The following is a 20,858-nucleotide window of genomic DNA, read 5'->3' as shown; positions in this document are numbered from 1 at the left end:
GAAGGGAGCAGGGAACTCAAAGCTCGGAAAGCCTTCTTGACAGATACCATACTGTGCTTTTGTTGAAATGTAGCCCTAGAAAATGGGTAGTCATTTTTACATCCAATGCTGAACTCTGTAGTCAGTATTTTGTCTTCTGCTTTGAATGGATTTGCTTTCACTTTTCATTTAGTTAAGAACTCCTGTGTATCAATTCAGGTAGAGAGACTTTATTTTTTTTTTAATTTCCATGCTTTCACAGAGAAGAAAAAATAAACTATGAGCAAAGAATTAGGTGAGTCCTGGCTTGTGTGCTCAGTGGTTAGAGCGTCAGCTGGTGCATTAAAGGTTCACAGGTTTGATTCTGGTCAAGGGCATGTACCTGGGTTGTAAGTGGATCCCTAGCTTGGTGGGGGCTCATGCGAGTGGCAACCAATCAATGTGTCTCCCTCACATCGATGTTTCTCCCCTTCCCCGCCTCTTTCTCTCTCTCTCTCCTTCACCCCCTCTCTCTCCCTTCAACTCTCTAAAAATCAACAGGAAAAATATCCTTGTGTGAGGATTAACAAAACAAAACGAAGAAAGAACTATGTGAGATAATGGAAAAACCTTTTGAAGGAAGTGGGGATTAAACTTTGAAACTGTCACCTAAGAAAGGTTTGAAATCACTGTGTGTTTGGAAGTCTTTACAATCTGGCCAGATCATCATTTATTGTGGGTCCAGGCTGGAAGTTGAACAGGATGGCCTCTCAAATTCCCTCCTGCTTCTGTGACCAGTCATTAACTGTTGTTAAGGGTATTGCAGTGGATGCTGTAGCAGCCTTGCATCCCCAGAATAAATCTCACTTGATCATGATGCATGATCTTTTTAATTTATTGCTGGATTCAATTTACTGTATATATTATATATATACATTAAATATTTTATTGATTTCAGAGAGGAAGGGAGAGGAAGAAAGAGATAGAAACATCAGTGATGACAGGGAATCATTGATTGTCTGCCTCCTGCACGCCCCCTACTGGGGACTGAACCTGCAACCCAGACATGTGCCCTGACCTGAATCGAACCTGGGACCCTTCAGTCTACAGGCCAACACTCTATCTACTGAGACAAACCGGCTAGGGCTCGATTTACTAATATTTTGTTAAGAATTTTAGCATCTATGTTCATCAGGGATATTGGCCTTTAATTTTCTTTCTTGGTCGTATCTTTATCTGGTTTTGGGATTAGGATAATGCTGGCCTCATAAAAGGAGCTTGGGAGTCTTCCCTCCTTTAGAATTTTTTGGAATAGTTTGAGAAGGATAGGTGTTAGTTCTTCTTTGAATGTTTGGTAAAATTCACCTGTAAAGCCATCTGGTCCAGACTTTTGTTTGTTGGGAGTTTTTGATCACTGCTTCAATTTTACTAGTTGTAATCTGTCTCTTCAGATACTCTGATTCTTCCTGACTTAGTTTTGGAAGGTTGTATGTTTCTAGGAATTTATCCATTTCTTCCATATTGTCCAATTTGTTGGCATAGTGTTCTTCGTAATATTTTCTTACAATCCTCTATATCTCTTTGGTGTCAGTTGTTACCTCTCCTCTTTCATTTTTGATTTTATTTATTTGAGGCCTCTCTCTTTTTTTGTTCTTGATGGGTCTGGTTAAAGGTTTGTCAATCTTGTTTATCTTTTGAAAGAACCAGTTCTTGGTTTCATTGCTCTTCTGTATTTTTTAAGATTCTATTTCATTTATTTCTGCTCTTATCTTATTTCCTTCCTTCCTTCTACTCACTCTGGGCTTTGTCTGGTCTTTTTCAAGTTCCTTTAAGTGTAAAGTTAGATTGTTTGTTTGAGCTTTTCCTTGTTTCTTGGCTGTCAGAGGGGAGGGGGACTGGGGCCCTGGATGAAAGAAGGTGAAGGGATTAAGCAAAACAAACAAACAAACAAACAAAACCCCACCCCATATACATAGACACAGATAACAGTGTGGTGTTAGCAAAAGGGAAATGAGAGGGGAGGTGGGCAAAGGGGAGGAAATGGGGCTGGAAAGAGACTTTGCTTGGGGCAATGGGCACACAGTGCAGTGTGCAGATGCTGTTTCGTTAAGTTGTCCACTTGAAACCTGTATGATTTTGTGAACCAGTTGAATTTTTTAAATTCAATTAAAAAATAAAAATATGCGAAAATGAAAATATGAAGATTATAGAATTGTAGTGACTTCACCCTTTTTCTTGGTTTTCTTTTGCTATTATTTACACCATCATTTTTTACACTATCTTTTTTACCTCCTGTTATTAAACTGAGAGCAGCTTTATCTGCTCTTGAGGAGGAAAGAAAGACAGGGGATAGTTCAACAGTTGAACTGCACTAAATAGCTTAATGCTGCCCTTTTAACAGCTGGAAAATTTTCATGGATGGCTCCAGCATTCCTTGACTTGTGAAAAAATCATTTAGGAAGCTTCTTCCTTATGAGCAATTCATCACCCTTAGGGAAGCTGGATAAAAAAAATGTATGATGTGCCTGTGAGTCATCCTTAATATACTGGTATTTTCTTCAATAAGCTTCTCTAATGGGGAAAACTTATCATTCCACACAAGCTTCTGAGACCTGCTATCACTTGATAGATTGAATAACCCTTGGAGACAAGGCAATCTACTGGGCAGACAGCCTGGAAATAGCTTCTAGACCAATCAACTGCCTGGAAACAGCCTTTGGACCAATCAACCACCTAGAGACAGTACCTGGACCAATCACTGTCTTCTGAAAACTATTTCTTCCAATATCTGCTACTATTGCCTTACAAACCAAAACCAGACATATAAAACACACCTGAATTATTTCTATACTGACTTCACTTGTGCCAGCCCACCTATGGCCTATGTGACAAGTACCTCCAAGTCTGTGGAATTTATTCTGTACCAAATACTCATTTAGCCATATCGTATCCTTTGCGGAATGAAGTAAGGAATAAATACATTTCAGAATATGTAAAAGGAAACAGACTTTATGGTAATGGTATTATAAGTAAAACCATCCTCAAATGAAGAAAAAAGATAATACAAGGCCATCAATCATCTCATTCATTCTACTTTTGTGCAGGTGTGGGGAGATCTGTGGTAGAATTTGAGAAGTTTTGTGTCACAGAAAAGGATTCTTCAAAGGGGTGTAATAAAAATAAAAGGAAGAAACTTAAACTTGCCCACTCAAAAGTTTAAGGTTTATTTGTTTCTCCTGCTGACTTTGGTTAAGCCAATGTCATCAACATGGTCATATTGGTAAATATGTGTGTGAGATAAGTTATATAATCATTGTCTTGTTGAGCCTACTGGTCACCATCACTGCTTAGAAAGAAAGCCAGAATTCCCTGATCCGGAAAAGGCTCATTTTTTCTCATACCTGTCAAAGGACAGCAAACAAGGCAAGCAGGCTGTTGTTAACCAGCCTGGGAGGCTGGCCTGCTGTGAGACACCTCTCCTTTGTGACTCGTGCCTTTCTATTAAACATGGGACAGGCCCTTTGTATTTTTTTTTGAAGTTTAATTTATATTATGAAAAAGATAAAATTGGATATTCTTTAAGGGGAATAAGACTGTGCCAAATATATGGCAAAATTAGAAAGTCAATTAAATTCTCATTAAGAGGCCTTAATTGTAATCATGTGCAGTCCTGCTCAGACACTGCAGAGTTGTTGTCGCTAATGAGCCTTTCCTGACATGGCTGTCTACTGTTTCTTCCTTCCCTGCACAAGATGGGAGGTGGTTTTAGTTTCCGAATCCTGATTGTGGCTGCTGGCTTTCTCCCTGTTCTTGTGGCTACAATGCACACCAATTCTCAGGGCAGATTAATTCTCTCCCTCACTGTGGAGCAGGGCTGTCTAAAAGCAAGGTTATTTTATTTAGAAAACAAATTGCAATATTTGTTGAGGCTTGGGAGTAAAAAGCCAGCCCCTGGCAAGATTAATATTGTGGCCAATTAGAGCTTGTGAGTGCCTGACCTTGGTATTCTCGGAGACACCCATATATCCACCCAAAGCTGAACAAATAAATGTGCTTAATTTGACTTCTTCTGTAAGCAAAGAGATTGTGGTGCTTGTTCATAGGAAGTTGGTCTCCTGTTACTCTTTTAACTAGTAGAAAAAATAGAAGCCTCCTTTCTCATCTTTATTCTGCAATAGTTTTGTCCTCTCTGCTGCCAGCAGGATGGTTTTTAGGTATGTACATGCTGTGGGTCAAGTGTACGTAAAAACTCTGTTGGCAGCAGAGGAGAGGAGAGAGAGAGAGGAGGGTTGAGAAAGATGGAAGAAGCGAGGGAGGGAGGGAGAGAGAATGAGAGAGAATAAAGAGAATGTGTCAGCCAAGACAGTGTATCAGCCAAATGAAAAAGAAATACCTCATTGGGTAGAAAGTTGAAATGGAAGTAAATAAATACAGGGGAAACAAGAGAAACATTTATTTTTTTCCGCTGCCCCATACACTTGTGGGAATTGCAGCAGTCCATAGTAGACTAAAAAGATAAAAGTCTTCCAGGAAGTTCAGGTCCTTTGGATGGAGGATGAAACGGGCCTGGGGGGAACATGGCGTGCTCAGAGGCTGTTCTGTTCTGAGCGCACAGGCGCGTGACAGATGCCCTTCAGAAGTGCTTCGGAAAGGTGGCGCTGGGCCTGGCAGCTGCCAACACCGTCTGGGAAGACGGCGCTGACTAATGAATGATTCATCTCTGTTCATGCTGCTCCTAACATTTTTCTTCCTTGCGCTGGGGTTGAGAAAGGTGAAGATACCAAAATTCAAATACAGAAATTTCAAAACTTTAACTTTTGCCTTGTTATTATGCAGGCCTGTGTGGAGACCAAGGCCTCTTCATTAATCTTTCCTGACCTGTACTTTGGCATTGCTACCTTGTATATTTTAAAATGCCTCATTAATATCAGAGTTTTATTATCTCCATATATGGGTTAGATTCTCTAGGGCAGAAACTGTTTTAAATGAAGTCACTTGGGGCTGAAAAATGAACTACTTGTTATTAGAACTCATTTTTCCTTAGTGTTGTATTGTCTAAGGTTGTCTCATTGTAGTTTATACTTATTTATTTCACTTGTAGCAATTACATTGTGTGCCTTTTGCCTGAGGACACACTAATTTATGATTTAAACACATTTCTAGGTCAATTAAGATTATTTTCAACCCCTAAGCCACAGAACACACAGCCCAACTACTTAAGTGGTTTAAGGGATTCATGGGAAATGGTGACAAGGAAGTTCTTCAGTTATTACAGTTACTCCGCTAATTATTTGAAATACCGAGCAGTAGCATCTGCCGTCACTTGAATACTACTATACTTTTCGGTGCTTTTGTGTTTTGTAAATAAAAATAATTTTTTTAAAAATAAAAATGTCCTGAAAGAAGAAATTAATTAGATGAGAAGACATTGTACCCTTATTTCTTAGTAAACTGTGAATCATTAAGGCTGTGGTTTAAAGCTGGAGGTGCCGGGTCATTTGGGTTCATAGATAAAAATCTTCTGATTGCTAAGGAATCAGACTCCCCTCGTCTTGACTGTGAATTAATTTGCTGGAACCTCACAGGTGCTCAAACCTGCAAAATAAAAAAGTCTAATTATACAGTAATAAAACTACTTTATAAAAGGTGAACATGCTAGTAGTTACAAATGCTGAATAATTTCTCTTTGGAGGCAATATAGTTCTTTCAGTGTTGCTGGTAGTGTCAACAAACTATTCTCTCTCTCCCTCTCTATCATTATTATCATCATCTATATTAAACTTAAATTATGTTTAAAAATTGTCTTTCGAATCAGAACATGTGCCACACAAGAAAATTACTCCTAATACAGCGTAGGCATACCTTGGCTTTTACCCCAGATAATTCATTCCAAATGGTTTGGCTAGTTTAAAATATTACAGTTTATTTTCAGAATGAGCGAAGCCACTGGAAAATTAAAAGAGAAATTTCAAATATATTTTGATCATGGTCTCATGGATAGCACACCAAGAGGCCATTAGGAAGGAGCCGGTGTTGATCCAGGACCCTGGACTTTGTGAGTGTCATTGCTAAGGATTCACGATGGAAATTTATTTTTCTGGTACTAAAGAGAGGCCAGTGTCCAGGGCTTTTCCTTTGATTGTTGCAATGCCGAATTTTAGTGAAGCAATATCTTTAAATAAACACATAACCTCATAAAAATAAAATAAAATTATTTTTTATCTGCTATTTTATTTCCTTTATATCTTCCCTTTAAAATCTTATGAAAGAATGTCTGGGTGGTAATGACACTGAGGAGGGTAGAGGGCTGGATAGAGCCTCAAGGCCCTAAGTATTTTATGAAGACAGGATAGTGTCTCACTCACATTTCATTTCATGCAAAAATGGTATTCAGCTAGGAAATGTGTGTAAGAAGCTGAGTTCTGATTTCCTCAAGATAACAATTTCAATAAAAATATATTAAATGTCAAATTATTTTAAGTGTTTTCTCATATTTGATGCTTCTGCTTTGCTGTTACTCTGGGGGGTTTTGGTTGTTGTTTTGTTTTTCTCTGCTTCTTGGATTGGCTAGCTCAAGGCGTTCCAGCAAAGGTCCCTTGAATACTACTATGCTTTTACATTAATTTCAGGATGAAGGCCCAAAGATTTCGCACTGTTCAGAAACCAAGTTGGACATGTTGAACTGGGAGGAAATGAATTATATTTTCAGAAATGAGAAAGAGATCAGCTGGTGTGGCTCAGTGGTTGAGTGTCAACCTATGAACCAGAGGTCATGGTTTGATTCCTGGTCAGGGCACATGCTGGGGATTCCCAGTAGGCAGCTAACCAATGATTCTCTCTCATCATTGATGTTTCTATCTCTTTTTCTTTCTCTCTCCCCCTTCCTCTCTGAAATCAATAAAAAATATTTTTTAAAAAAGAAATGAGAACAAACAAATGTTTTAATATAGATTTTATTTATGAAGTATCTATTGATGTTTCTAGATAATATTCATTGGTTGGCAATATATAACTGAATTAACAAAAAACTTAGTGCAAAATGGTTTGTCTTTGTTCAAATAATAACATACTCCTTGGCTAGTGGATTCAGGAGAACTTGGATTTTGGCTTACTATTTTACATTTAGAATCTAAAATGCCTAGAAGGTATTCCAAACACTTGGGTTAAACCTAATTATTAACCTCAGTGTAACCAATACAAATGCTTCTATCATTTTTTCATTGTAAGAAATTACCACTGCACTGGATAAACTGCATGGTGTTTATAAAAGAGCAAAAGGAACATGGTAGCTTATCTAGAACTCTGAAAATATCCTATATAATAAAAGCCCAGCGACCATAATGGCGAAGGACCAGAACGGCCAGTTGACCAGTCACTATGATGTGCACTGACCACCAGGGGCCAGACACTCAACGCAGGAGGAGCGGGAGGAGGGTGCAGTGAGGCCTGAAGGCGCATGCTATGGCCCAGGGATCCCAGGAACTGCAAGCCCAGAGCTTGCTTTCCAATAAAAAAAATAGGAAAAAAAAGCCACCGATGCTGCCACCCTGGGAAGAACGGCTCCAGGAGGGAAAGGCTCCCCAGGCCCTGCCGGGCTTGGCTGGCGCACCACGGGCTCACGGGGACTCACCAGTGACGTGCAGGAAGTTCAGCCCCTCCGACTCCAAAGCCAGTCGCACCGACAGCTGCTCCTGGTCCAGCTCCATGGCGGATGCAGCGCTGCCGGCTGCCTCAGCTCTGACTTCCAGCTCCTGGCTTCCTGCCTGCCCCTTCGTATACTATGTTTGCTTGCGGGTGTGGCTTTGGCCTCCCTGGCCAATAGCCCCACAGCACAGCCAGAGAGTGGCAGGACACAGCCACCAGGGCTGGCTGGGCATTAATTTGGCTGCTGACTGACATCCATGTGCAGTTACACTGTGTGTTTGCATTTGTAGGGAAGCAGGGCAGCCCACTCCTGCTGTTCGCCTCACTTTCTAGGCTAAGAAAGGCCCGCTGATCTCTGTGTTTCTCCTCCTGGCCAGAATCAAAACCTCTTGGGGATGAATGATCCCAGCAATGGCCCCAACACATGCTTGGTGTCACTGTCACAGACATTCCCAGTCATTACAGCCCGTTCCTCAGCCCGCAGTGCCCTGCTCCACCCACTGCCACTCCTCACCTTCACCCCCTGAGGATCACCTTATGTTATCCTATTTGAAATGTGAGCAAGATCTCAAATGTCCCCCTGTCAATAGCTCCCTTGCCTACCTTTCTTCCTCTATTTGATTTATTTTGGAGAGGGAAATAGAGATAGAAACATCAATGATGATAGAGAATCATTGATTGGCTGCCTCCTGCACACTCCAAACGGGGGCTTGAGCCTGCAACCCAGGCATGTGCCCCGACCAAGAATCAAACCATGACCTCCTGATTAATAGGTTGATGCGCAATCACTGAGCCACACTGGCTGGGCTGTAACCAAAATTTTATACCCTTAGAACAGCAACTTCCTATTTTCCCCTCTTCCTAACCCCTGGAAAGCACTATCTAGTCTCTCTATGTGTTTAGGTAACTCATATAAGTGAAATCATGCAGTATTTGTCTTTGTGTGTCTGGCTTATTTCATCTAGTATAATACCATCAAGATTCATCCATGTTATTGGATTTCCTTCTTTTAAAAGGCTGAATAATACCACATTTTATGTATATTCCTCATTTTCTTTATCCATTCATTCACTGATAGACATTTAGTTTTCTTCTGTATCTTGGCTATTGTGAATAATGTGAATAAACATGGCGTGCAGATATCCTTTGGAGATTAGGATTTCAGTTATTTTGGATGTATACTATGAAGTGGGATTGCTAGATCATATGGTAGTTCTATTTTAAGTGTTTTGAGGAATTGACATACTGTTTTCCATAGTGGCTGCACCAATTTATATTTCAACCAATAGTGCACAAGTGTTGCAATTTCTCCACATCCTTTTAAACATTTCTCTTCTTTTCTTTAAGTAGCCATACTGACAAGTGTGAGATAATATCTTATTGTGTGTGTGTGTGTGTGTGTGTGTGTGTGTTTTAGAATGTTTTCATATACATGTTAGGCATTTGTGTATCTTCTTTGGAAAAATGTGTATTCAAGACCTTTGCCCATTTTTAATGGGGCAATTTGAGTTTTTGCTGTTGAGTTGTAGAAGTTCCTTATATATGTATTTTAGATACTAATATAAAATGTATGGTTTGGAAATATGTTCTTCTATTCTGTATGTTGCCCTTTCACTCTGTTAATTGCTTCCTTTGCTATGCAGAAGCTCCTTAGTTTAATACAGTTCTTGTTTTTTTTGCTTTTGTTGCCTGAACTTATGGTGTCATATCCAAGTAAGTCATTGCTGAGGCCAATGTCATGAAGCTTTTCCTCTCCTTTTTTCTCTCTCTAAGATTGTTATAGTTTCAGGTCTAAGTTTAAATCTTCAAACAATTTTGAGTTAATTTTTGTGTCTGGTAGAGGACAAGGGTCCAATTTTGGTCTTTCGCATATGGGTATTCAGTTTTCCCAGCACCAGTGTTAAAAAGAGCGTTCTTTCCTCATTGTATATTCTTGGTATCCTTGTTGAAGATCAGTTCACAGTATATATGTGCATTGTTTTAAGGACGTGCTATTCTGTTCTATTGTTCTGTATGCCTGCCTTAATGCCAGTCTCATACTGTTTTAATTACTGTAGCTGTATTGTTTTGTTGTACTACTGTACTAACACTGTAGACAGGATTCACAAAAATGTCAAAATTGCTCAAAAGAAATAATTGTACCACGAAAGAACTGATGACAATCCATCTTTGGATTTAGGTTTTGATAGCTTGCAGTCTACTTGTCTGAGTCCTGACAACACTGACTGTGTAAATACTGTTTTACAAAGTCTGATGAGCCATTTAAACTTGGCATCATTGAAAGCATAATGAATTTTCTTGTAAACCCATTAACTTGTCTTCTAGAACAAATATAAAATATTGCTTTCCTGCTTTAGGCCTAAGCTCTTCTTCCAAGTTTTACTCTTTGTGTAAATATAGTTATAAGTTATACTATTTTCAAGAAGATTGTAAATATAGCAGGCACTAATAAATAAAATGACAAACAGTTTGGTCAAAGAGAAAGCAGAATGATCTGGTTAATAAGATAGTATATATTTCTCTAATGATTACATTTAAGTTGCACAGAATTGGTAATATGTAGAATGTGATTTTGTTCTTGGCAGATAAAGAAAAAGAGCTGTGACTCTGCTAAGTGCTCTTTTCATGATAAAGGAGAAGAATAATAAGTTTTGTGCAGAGTCGAAAAATTTACTGTTGGGATTAATATTGATGGAATCCAACGACATAGTTAGTAGGAAAGTGCATTGCTACAACAATTAGGTTGCCAAAAAATACTAATTTTTTCCTTTTCTTCATAGAAGGTAGTCACTAGGCATGAGGGCTATTGCTTATATTTGGGGATGTATTTCTAGCTCACCAACCTAAAAAACATACATGATCAGCCTTAATAACACAAATGCCTGAATACCCTTTTCTCACAAACTTCCATTATTTCTCCACTGTTACAAAAAAAAAAGGATGTAGTAAAAACAATCTATGAACACTATTTGAAAGTCAATTGTGTTTCACCCAGAGATAAAAGGATACTATGCATTTTTTCTTCCACTGTACCTTGTACTTTAGAGTTTACATCAAAGATTAGGATCAGGTATTGGGCCAGAAGACAGCTGTTAAGGTATACAGTGATGGTGTAAAATGGGGCTTTATGGCTTTGAAAAGCCATATAGGACAGAACAGGTGTCATTCACAATTTGTCTCTTGCTGATGATTTATTTGGACACTGTTAAATCTGGGTGTATGATTAAACTGCAGTCTCTGTGAGGATGCTGTTCAATATGTTTTTGGGGAACTGAATAGTGAGAACATCGCTACTGTCTCATCTAGAGTACACATGAGTTTATGAATTTACAGATGTCTGATTTGTCTTACCTCAGTGACACTAGCCTTAACCACTGTGAACTGGGGCAACAGCAATAAAATACACACAAAAAGGAGCAATAGAATAATTGTCACCCTGGCCGGGTACTCAGTTGGTTAGAGCATTGTCCCCATACATCAAGGTTGCGGTTTGATCACCCGTCAGGGCACATACAGGAATCAACCAATGAATGCATAAATAAGTGGGACAATATTCTCTCTCTCTTCCTCTCTAAAATAAACAAATTAATAATTTAAAAAAAGAATAATTGTCATCTGGCAAAGGACACCCGGATTTAATTTTGGAGGAAAAAAGAGGTTCACAGTGTTGTAAAATTTTGGGAAAGGTGTAGAATGAGGTCTGCCTCCAGCCTGGAGTTGTGATAGCAGTAAGTAGGCCAGAAAGAGCCTGCTTTCAAATCATTCTGTAGAAGAAAAACAATTATATAAAGACATTCATTATCCATCACATATTCCTTTTAGTGGAGCCTGTATAACAATGGAGATATTACATGTTACCTTGATATTTTCTGAGTTTGTGATTTTTTTCAATTGAATAGGAAAATAATTAACATGCAGCATGGTGGTGATCTGACGGAATAGTAACCTTTAAATTACAATATTTTTTTTCATGCAATGATGAAAATATTTTTGAAATTTTTTATTACTAAATGAACATTTTTTTGAGATACTTAGAATTAGAATTTACTCCCTTAGGTATAAAATGAGGAAGCTCTATTCCATCAGAGACTCCTAATCAAAACTGCACCTCAGCCCTCCCTGAGTCCTGCCCTGGAAACCCTGATTTGCTGGCATAGGGTGGGGCCCAGGCTGTTGTACATAGACAAAATTTTACTAAGGTCTGTTTTAGGAATCACCAGACAGTCTGATACCAAAATTTTGTTATAGCTATAATATTATGATATTCTCATTTTTAGATCAGATAAAATTATATAACTTTTCATCATTTTTGCAGTAACATATCTTCCTGTATTTATCCTACAATGTTTTAATCTATTTACCTAATCCTCCAATGTTTAATTAAATTGTATATTTATATCCATATGTTAATATTTTATAACAGTATGTGTATATATTTACCTATATGCATATCCATATATGTATAATACACATATATATGCACATATACACATGCATACACTTATGCAAGAAACCTTATTTCTGTCATTCATCTTACCATATTATTTACCCTTTGTTCTCTCACAATAAAATGACAAAGGAAAGGCTTGTATGTTATGCTAAGGCTGCTGAGGAGTATATAAAAAATATTTCAAGGGACCAGCTGGGAAAACAGAACCTTTTAAGCATACATTCAAAGCTGAAAATGTTATCTCTGCTTAGGCTTAGTGTGTACCTGAGTTGAAATATGGCATAATTATTAGCATCATTATTAAAATATTTTTCAACTGCTACACATTATAGTTATTTATTATTTTAGGAACATATTATAAAAATTCTTCCTTCATCACTACTTTTTAATATTTGCTCTAGCTTTTATTGATGTGCTCTTTAAGTAAGGCACCATACTTCCCCCAAATAATCTAGAATGCTAATCATATTTCATAAGCATACTTCTTCTGCAATGTACTGCTGGTAGCCCAGTTCTATAACCATAAGTTGAAATGCATAAATAAGTTGTTTTAGTGCTGTAGTAAAACAGCTTAATAATGGCAAAACCAGATATTTTCCATACAAAGCACTCAGGATTCTGAGGGTTGGTATACATTTTTTACCTTCTTCCTTCTGTATGTTCTTATGCCTCCAGAAATATTAAATATTTTCAACCAACTCTCACTTATACTTTTTTTTCTAATCTCTTAAGTGAAGGTCTTGTAGAAGAGTGGGTAATAGTGCAATTTTATCAGACATCGTAATGACCCCACAATTACTATTAAGGCTGTCCCTCGTGTTCTTCTTGGAATCCCAGAAAAAGAGGAAGGTCAGTTTAAACTAACCCAGACCATCCCATTTTTATATATTAAACTGTAGTCTCCATAAAATCTTAGATAATAATGTGAGGATGAGAGAAAAAGACAATTACGTGTTATTTACAGGATATAAAATAACTTGAGAATTTATATTACATCTTTATGACGAGATGCAGTTTTTCTATTTAAAGGCATATCTGGCATTTTCAAATGATGAATGAAATGGTACATTTTAAAATATTAAGAAGCTTAATTTATTTTTCTGAAATAATCTAATGTAAATCATATTTTAGCTCTATAGCCTCTTTATTTGGTGATGAATGGAACCAGTTTTTATTTCATCTTAACTCATTTCCCTCAGAATTATGCTCAAGGACAGTCAAGTATCACCAGTTGTGTCCAGCTCATTATGCTCCCTGGCTTGTTTAAACGATCAGTTTTAGAATATTGTCAGTTAAAGATTGCCTCAAGCTTGCTGACTCGTTCAGTAATTGGTGGTGCTAAAAATGTGGGTATTTTTATTCACCATTTCACCTCTTCATGTATCATGAGGTTGTTCGAATTATATAAATCCTCATCATTGGTAGTTCAAATACTTCGAAATCAATGAAGTGTTTCTATTATCTCTTTCTCATTCTCTAACTATTAATAATAGCTTTGTTTTCTAATGGGCTCAAAATGGTGTGTGCTGGACCATGCCTAAGTCTTTTTCACCATTGTGGAAGGATTCCAGTCTGACTGTCTGGCTTTTTGAATCCTGGCCATCCCAGTTCATTACTGTGTGATGTCAGACAAGTGTTTCCACCTCATTGTGTCTTAATCTGGAGCAATGGGAACAGTAGTAATACTAATCTCAAAGGGGGGGGGGGCGGTTTGTGAGGTTTAAGTGAATTATTATGTGCAGAGATCTTAGAATTGTGCCTGCCATAGCTTTCAATGGTGTGTGCCTTTAAAAAGGTTTGCCAAAAAAAGAAAGAAACAGTTTTCTCTTTCCTTATTAAACAACATTTATGAAGTACCTAATACATTATAAGAAATTCATTAGCACTTGGGAATATAATTGGAATGCAACCTGCAGGATACTTCCTAGAACCTCTTAATGGTTAGAGTGTATGAGAGGGCACGAACAACAAACCACCTAACAGTGGGGTAGCTCTTCTGATGGGGGGAGTATAATATGCTAACTGAGGGTAATTATCCCCAATTTGAGCATTTTGTTCCAAATGATCCAGTGATGATATTTTGGAGTAATTGTTAACATATTCAGTAAAAGCATTGATGACACTTTTTGGACGATGAATATCACCCAGAGTCCTAGAAAATACAGTTTTTACTAGTATTCTTCTGCCATCACCTCACCCCCTACCCATTATTGTTACAATTATCTATCGACACCTGGGCACTCTCCAGTTTCTTGCAAGATTATGATTCTTAATGTACTCTTTCTACCTCTAACTCTGTTTTTGACTGCCTTATTGATTTTAATGTTCCTCCAAACTATCCAGGCCTCTCAGTCCCTAGATGTCCTGTCCTTCAGTGATCTTGTCCTTTACCGTACACTAAATACTAACTTGCATGGTCAAAATATAGTCCTTGCCACCCCTACATTATCTTATTATAAGACGGCTTAAAGCAACAAACATTAAAGATATCACAGACTCTAATCTCAGAAATTCTGGAGCCCTTTCCTGGGTGCCTCTGGCTAGAAGTGTCTCACAAAGCTGCAAACAAGGTGTTGGCCAGGGCTCCAGGTTCAACGGGGAAAGATCTATTTCTAAGTTCACTCATACAATTGTGAGCAGGTCTCAGGTCTTTGAGGGCTGTTGGTGAGAGACACCAGTTCCTGGCCATGTGGACCCTCCAAAAGCAGCTCGTAACACAACAGCTTGTTTCTCCCAGTGTGAGGGCTAAGATAGATTAAAACCTGTCCTTTTTATTACCTAATTTTAGAAATGATTCCCTTGCTGTTTGTTAAAAGTGAGTCATGCCTTGGCCGCTGTGGCTCATTTGGTTGGGCGTCATCCCATGCACCGAAAGGGTTCAACTCCTAGGTCAAGGCACATGCCTAGGTTGTGGGTTCGATCCCTGGTCAGGGGTGTGCAGGAGGCACCTGATGTTTTGGTCTCACATCAATGTTTCTCACTCTCTCTCTCTCCTTTCCTCCCCTTTCCCTTCTTTTTTCTTTAAAAGTCAATAAGAAAAAATCCTAAAATAAAAAATACGAGTCACTAGGTCCACCTCATGTTTTAGGGAGTGAATACCAGGGGCAGAGATCTTTGGTGAATACCTTCGAGGCTATCTCCCACACTTTTACTCCTCTCCTCAAATTTCTAGAACTTCATACTCTCATCTGATGGCCTTCCTTTCTATTTTCTGGAAAATTAGGGACAACCATAATAGATCTCCACAGGTTACCACCACATGATGTGCCAATATTTTCTTCCTTCTCCTGCCATTATAGATGAGTTGTTTTCTACCACTAACTGAAGCCCACACTCCCCACTTGTGCCCTAGTGTCTAATCCATCTTTTATATTTAAAGATATTGCTCCAAAAAATCTCCCCTCTTTTTTCTGCATCATCAAATTTTTTCTTGATTGGATTATCGAGAAAAATATATGTCATTACATAATTTCTTATAGCGTCAAATCTCTCTCTCAATTTTACCTCCTTTTATAGTCACTGCCCCATTTCTGTGCTTGCCTATTTGAACATTATTTGAAAAAAAAATGTGCTCCTGTTCTTTATCTCAATTATGCTCTTCTGTACCTTCTTCAATAATTGTATCACACTAGGAGTTTTCCTTTCTTTTTGATGCTATATTTAATATAAATTACGTTGTCATAATTCTTCAAACAGGATAGGAATAGCAGATGGATATGGTCAGATTAAAGAATTTAATATAAGTAACCAAGAGACCATATGTGTATTCTTCAGTGTGTATGGCTTCTGCAGAATAGTATAGTATGTTCTGTTCTGAAATGGGGACATTTTCAGTTTAGCAGAGGCATTTTACTATTAGGGTAGCAATCAATCCTGCCGACTGGTGAATGTTATCTTTGTTTCATGATATAATGACAGTTGTTTTTTTTTGGGGGGAAAAATTTCTTATTCTCTTTCTCCTAAAAGAGATGTTAAATTTCCAACTGAAATTAGTTGTGAAAAAGTCAGACTCCTTCCCACCCTGTAGTGATAAATGTGTTCATTCTTAATTCCAACTCTCTTATCCACGGTGCTGCTGAATAAGACCTACATACTACACACACACATCCTGTCATTTTACATGTTGTGTTTACCAGGGTTTGTCTTGAAAATCATTTGAGGCTGGGATTGGTCTGCTGGGTTTTAAAGATGTTCAGATGGATTCAGTCCTCACTGGACCAAAGCAGTCTGGTGAAGTTTAGTCAATATGCATGATCCCTAAAATGTGTCTGCCCCAAGTGACCTTATAAATTTTAGTTTAAGTAGGGTTCTAAGGCAACAAAGGCCATTCCCATTACTGTCCTAGCTGCTAAATCTGAATATTAACAATATAGTTTCACTTTATTACCCACTGTGAAATCAGAGTTCTTATTATTTAACTTGCCAAAACAGTCTTTATTTCTAAAAGAAACAACACACACCTGAGATAGTGAAATGGACCACTGAGAAGGGACGTTGCTGACTCATCATTTTATGTGGTCCTCATTTTGTAGCTTTCTCCATGCCCAGTAATCTCTCTAGAATTCCGATTCCTCACTGTAGTACCGTCAGTCTTGACCCACACGCTGTGCTTTGTGTTGCAGGACTGCTCCAGACTGCGGAGCTTTTGGCACTAAGAATTAAATCATCTTTTAAAGGCCCGGGAGGATCTGTTCTCCACTGAGGGAAATACACACTTGAAGGAAAATCAAAATGCACAAAATATAGCAAAGAGATATATAAACAACAACAAGTAGTAAAAAGCATGTGGGACTTATTACCCTTTACAATGGCCCTTCTTACTCACCTTTGAGGACTGGTCACATTTTCTGCATCTTAAAGGGGTAGTCTTTGTTTTTGTGGAGTTCTCCAAAATATAAGAAGAATGTGTTTGCTGCATAATGACTCCAGAAGTGTGTACTTGTCTTGCTGCTTTTGTGAATACTGATTTGCTCAGTCCTACCTTCTAAATTCAACTGCCGTATAATATCCGTTACTTAATTATTTAACTGCCAGTCACTTTCGGTATGTGCCAATAGGAACATTAGTGCAATGGCAACAGAGAAGGGCTGAGATGGCGCACAGTTAACATTTCATGTAGTTAGTACTTTGGTGAATATTCTAACTCAGCATTCAAGTAAATTGAAAATCGTAGCAGGGTTAATTTGAGTCTTTTTTCAAGAAAGCGGAGTTAATCTGTTTTTTCTTTTGGCGTTCATGCTACATATTAAAGCAACAGTACGTTCCATAATTACGACGATCAGAAATGAAGTGCCTACAGTAAATAAGCAAAGGAAACACTTAAAAATCTAAGAAAAGGGGATGGTTCGGGGTAAGGAGTAGCACATGAAAAATTGTTCACTGCAGTGAATCCTACTACTAGTTATCCACCTGATGAAGAAATTACTTCATATTATATGCAAGTTTGAAAGAATCACGTGGAAAGTAGTTCAGCAGCTTTTACCTCAAGCTTAATTTACTTGCGTGAAAGGTTTCCTGTCATATGTGAACCTATTGTTTGTATCTCTCTGAGTTTTAATTATTTAGAATTTTCTTTAGTGAATTCACATAATACCATTGTTTTTGAACACGTAGAAATGTTCCAGTTCATGGCAACGATCATTCTTCATGGGCCTCTGGAGCAATTTCTGTAGAAATGATCAATCTGGGTAAAAATTTCATACAAAAAAGTTACCTTTAAAAGAGACACATTCATCAGATGTTAAAACTTCCTATACATTCTTTATCTTTTTAAAAATCCAAGATTCTTTATGGGCATCTTCATATTATCAGATATTCTTCTGTCTTTAGCGTTTCTCCAAATTTGAGCAATTGCTCCCACGAGGTGTCCTGAATAAATGAGAACACGCACGGAATATACATTGCTTTATCAGAAATAGGTTAGGCTCCAGGGGAAAAATACTTGATGCTTTGTCGTCTAGCCTTTTTTTTTTTTTTCTGTCATATAGCCTTTATTACCACCTCCAGTAAAATAGCTATTACAGTGCACATCACTGGAGGAGAAGAGTGTGTCAGCTCTATCCAATTCCAAGTGACTGAAATTCCTCGTTATTAATCAGCTTGTCGTACAGCACTGGAAAAATAATACATTTGGTCTAGACGATTTTACAGTATTTGTTTTCTGTGTCCATGTGCATTATCATGTACAGCCAACCGCAGTTTAGAAACTGCTTTCTTACTACCACACTAGCTACATACTGAAGGAAGAATTGATAATAGCTGTGTGAATACAGCCTTATAGTGAGAATCTACTAAACAGGCCTGTAAAATCTGGGACACATGAGAATCATAGTAGCTCCTGATTGGTGAGTCATCTACACTAATAAAAGAGAAAGATGCAAATTGACAGTACCTTCCCGATGCCACCAGCCAATCAGGAGTGAGTATGCAAATTAACCCAACAAAGATGGCGGGTTAATTTGCATACACAGGCGTTCTGCACTGCCCCAGCCGCTCCGGGCCTCTGGGCAGCATGGGAAGGAGGAAAGGCGGCTCCGGGCCGAGTGAAGGCGGTGCCAGCAGCCAGGGGAAGGAAGGCCTATTCTTGCACGAATCTTCGTGCATTGGGCCTCTAGTGAGTGAATAAAATCTCTAAAAAATGTATTAATAAAGTAATAAATTCATAAACAAATACATGAAATTATTTTCTAGACATGTAACTGTGTTATATATCAGTTTCATATAACTGTTGTCTATCCTATCCTACATAATAAAAAGGTAATATGCAAATTGCATCACTCCGCTACGCCCACGATTGGGCCAGCTGGAGGCGCTGGGGGCGGGACTCAGGGTGGCCGATTGGCTGGCGGGTTAGGCCGGTGCTGCGGGAGGACCCATGGGGCCGGCAGAAGGCTCCGGTGGCGGAACTCGGGGTGGCAGATTGCGTGGCTGCCGGCATTAGTTTTCCGCCAGCACCAGTTTTCCTCTGGCCACCCGCCGATCGGAGCACCTCCAGCCAGCGCCATTGGCCACCCCGAGTTCCGCCCCCAGCCTTCGGGAGGCGCTCTGATCGGCGGGAGGCCAGAGGAAATGGCGCCAGGTGGCTAATTGAGCTGGCTGGAGGTGCTCCGATCCATGGGTGGCCAGAGGAAAACTGGTGCTGGCGGAAAACTGGTGCTGGCAGCCAGGTGAAGGAAAGTCTATTGCACGAAACTTCGTGCAACGGGCTTCTAGTATAATAAAAGCCTAATATGCTAAGTGTCTAACCGTTTGTTCAACCAGTCACTCTGACATGCACTGACCACCAGGGGGCAGACACTCTGACTGGTAGGTTAGCTTGTTGCTGGGGTCTGGCCAATTGGGACTGGGCAAGATGGGCTGGACATGCCCTGGAGCCCTCCCGCGGTCCCTCCCTGGCCCCGATTGTACACAGGTGGGATCCCTCAGCCTGGCCTGCACCCTCTCACAATCCGGGACCCCTCAGGGGATGTCAGAGAGCGGGTTTCAGCTCGATCCATGCAGGCCAGGCTGAGGGACCCCACAGGTGCACAAATCCGTGTACTGGGCCTCTAGTGTTATATAACTGTTTTATGGCTGTTGTATAATTAGAAGATGATAGTGTTTTGTTTGTGTTATAAATTGAATATGTCCCCACCCCAAATTCACATAGTAAATCCTAATGCCCAATATAATGGTATTTGGAGGTGGGACCTTTGGGAGGGTGGAGCCTCATGAATAGGATCAGTGCCCTTATAAGAGATTCTCCCAAGAGCTCCCTTGCCCCTTCTCCCATGTGAAGACACAGCTAAAAATGGTCATCTGTGAACAAGGAATCAGCTCCTCACCAGACACTGAATCTGCTGGTACCTTGATCATGGACCTCCCAGCCTCTAGAACTGGGACAAATACATTTCTGTGTTCATAAGCCACCTGATCTACAGTTTGTTATAGCAGCCCAAATGGACTAAGACAGTTTGTGATGTAGTCTGTGGTTGTCATTTTTTTTTATCCACAATTTGACATGGAAATTTGCTAATTATGCTTTTAATATGATTGCTGTAGTGATCCAACCACTATAATTTAGAATCCATAGAGGACTTTTTTGGTATGATTTATTTGTACTGGCTATCCTCATAAAACAAATCCAGTAACACTATTCTAATGCAATATTGTCACGGGGCATTTCAGCTTTTGGCACAAAATAAACAATATTTGCTTCAGTGCTTAACATTTTTAATTCTATGAAAATAGCAATGCATAAAGTTTTTTTTTTTTTTTTAGCAAAACAAAGAAAAGTGAGTCTATCTCATCCTCAAGACATCTATCCTACTTCCATATTTTTTCAGGCATATACACAAACACATGGATAAATCTTGTTTTACACCAGTGAGATAATACATACAAATTGCTCTGTCATTTGCTTTCTATCTTGGAGAGTTTTCCAGATTATCATAACAAATCTACATTATTCTTTTTAACAGATGTATATAGTCAATCTTTCTATGGATATTTATGTTTTATTTAACCAATTGACTACTGAGAAACACTAAAGTTGTTTACAGGTCTTCCCCTCCCCCTATATAAGCGATGCTATAAAAACAATCTTGTATACATATATCTGAGTTATGCCCAAATATTTTGTAGTATAAGTAACCTAAAGTGAAATTACTGAGTCAAAGGGTTTGCACATTTAACATTTTTGGTAAATTCCTCTTCAAAGAGATTGTACCAATGAATATTCTTACTAATATATGGAAATACATTTTTTTATACCCTTGATAATACTGCATCCTGTTAGTCTCCTTCATTTATTCAAAAATTATTACTA

The sequence above is a fragment of the Cnephaeus nilssonii genome (genome assembly GCF_951640355.1).
Source record: "Cnephaeus nilssonii genome assembly, chromosome: 2".
In the NCBI taxonomy this organism is placed as follows: Eukaryota; Metazoa; Chordata; class Mammalia; order Chiroptera; family Vespertilionidae; genus Cnephaeus; species Cnephaeus nilssonii.
The sequence above is the reverse complement of the archived record's forward strand: the minus strand, read 5'-3'. Positions refer to the sequence as shown.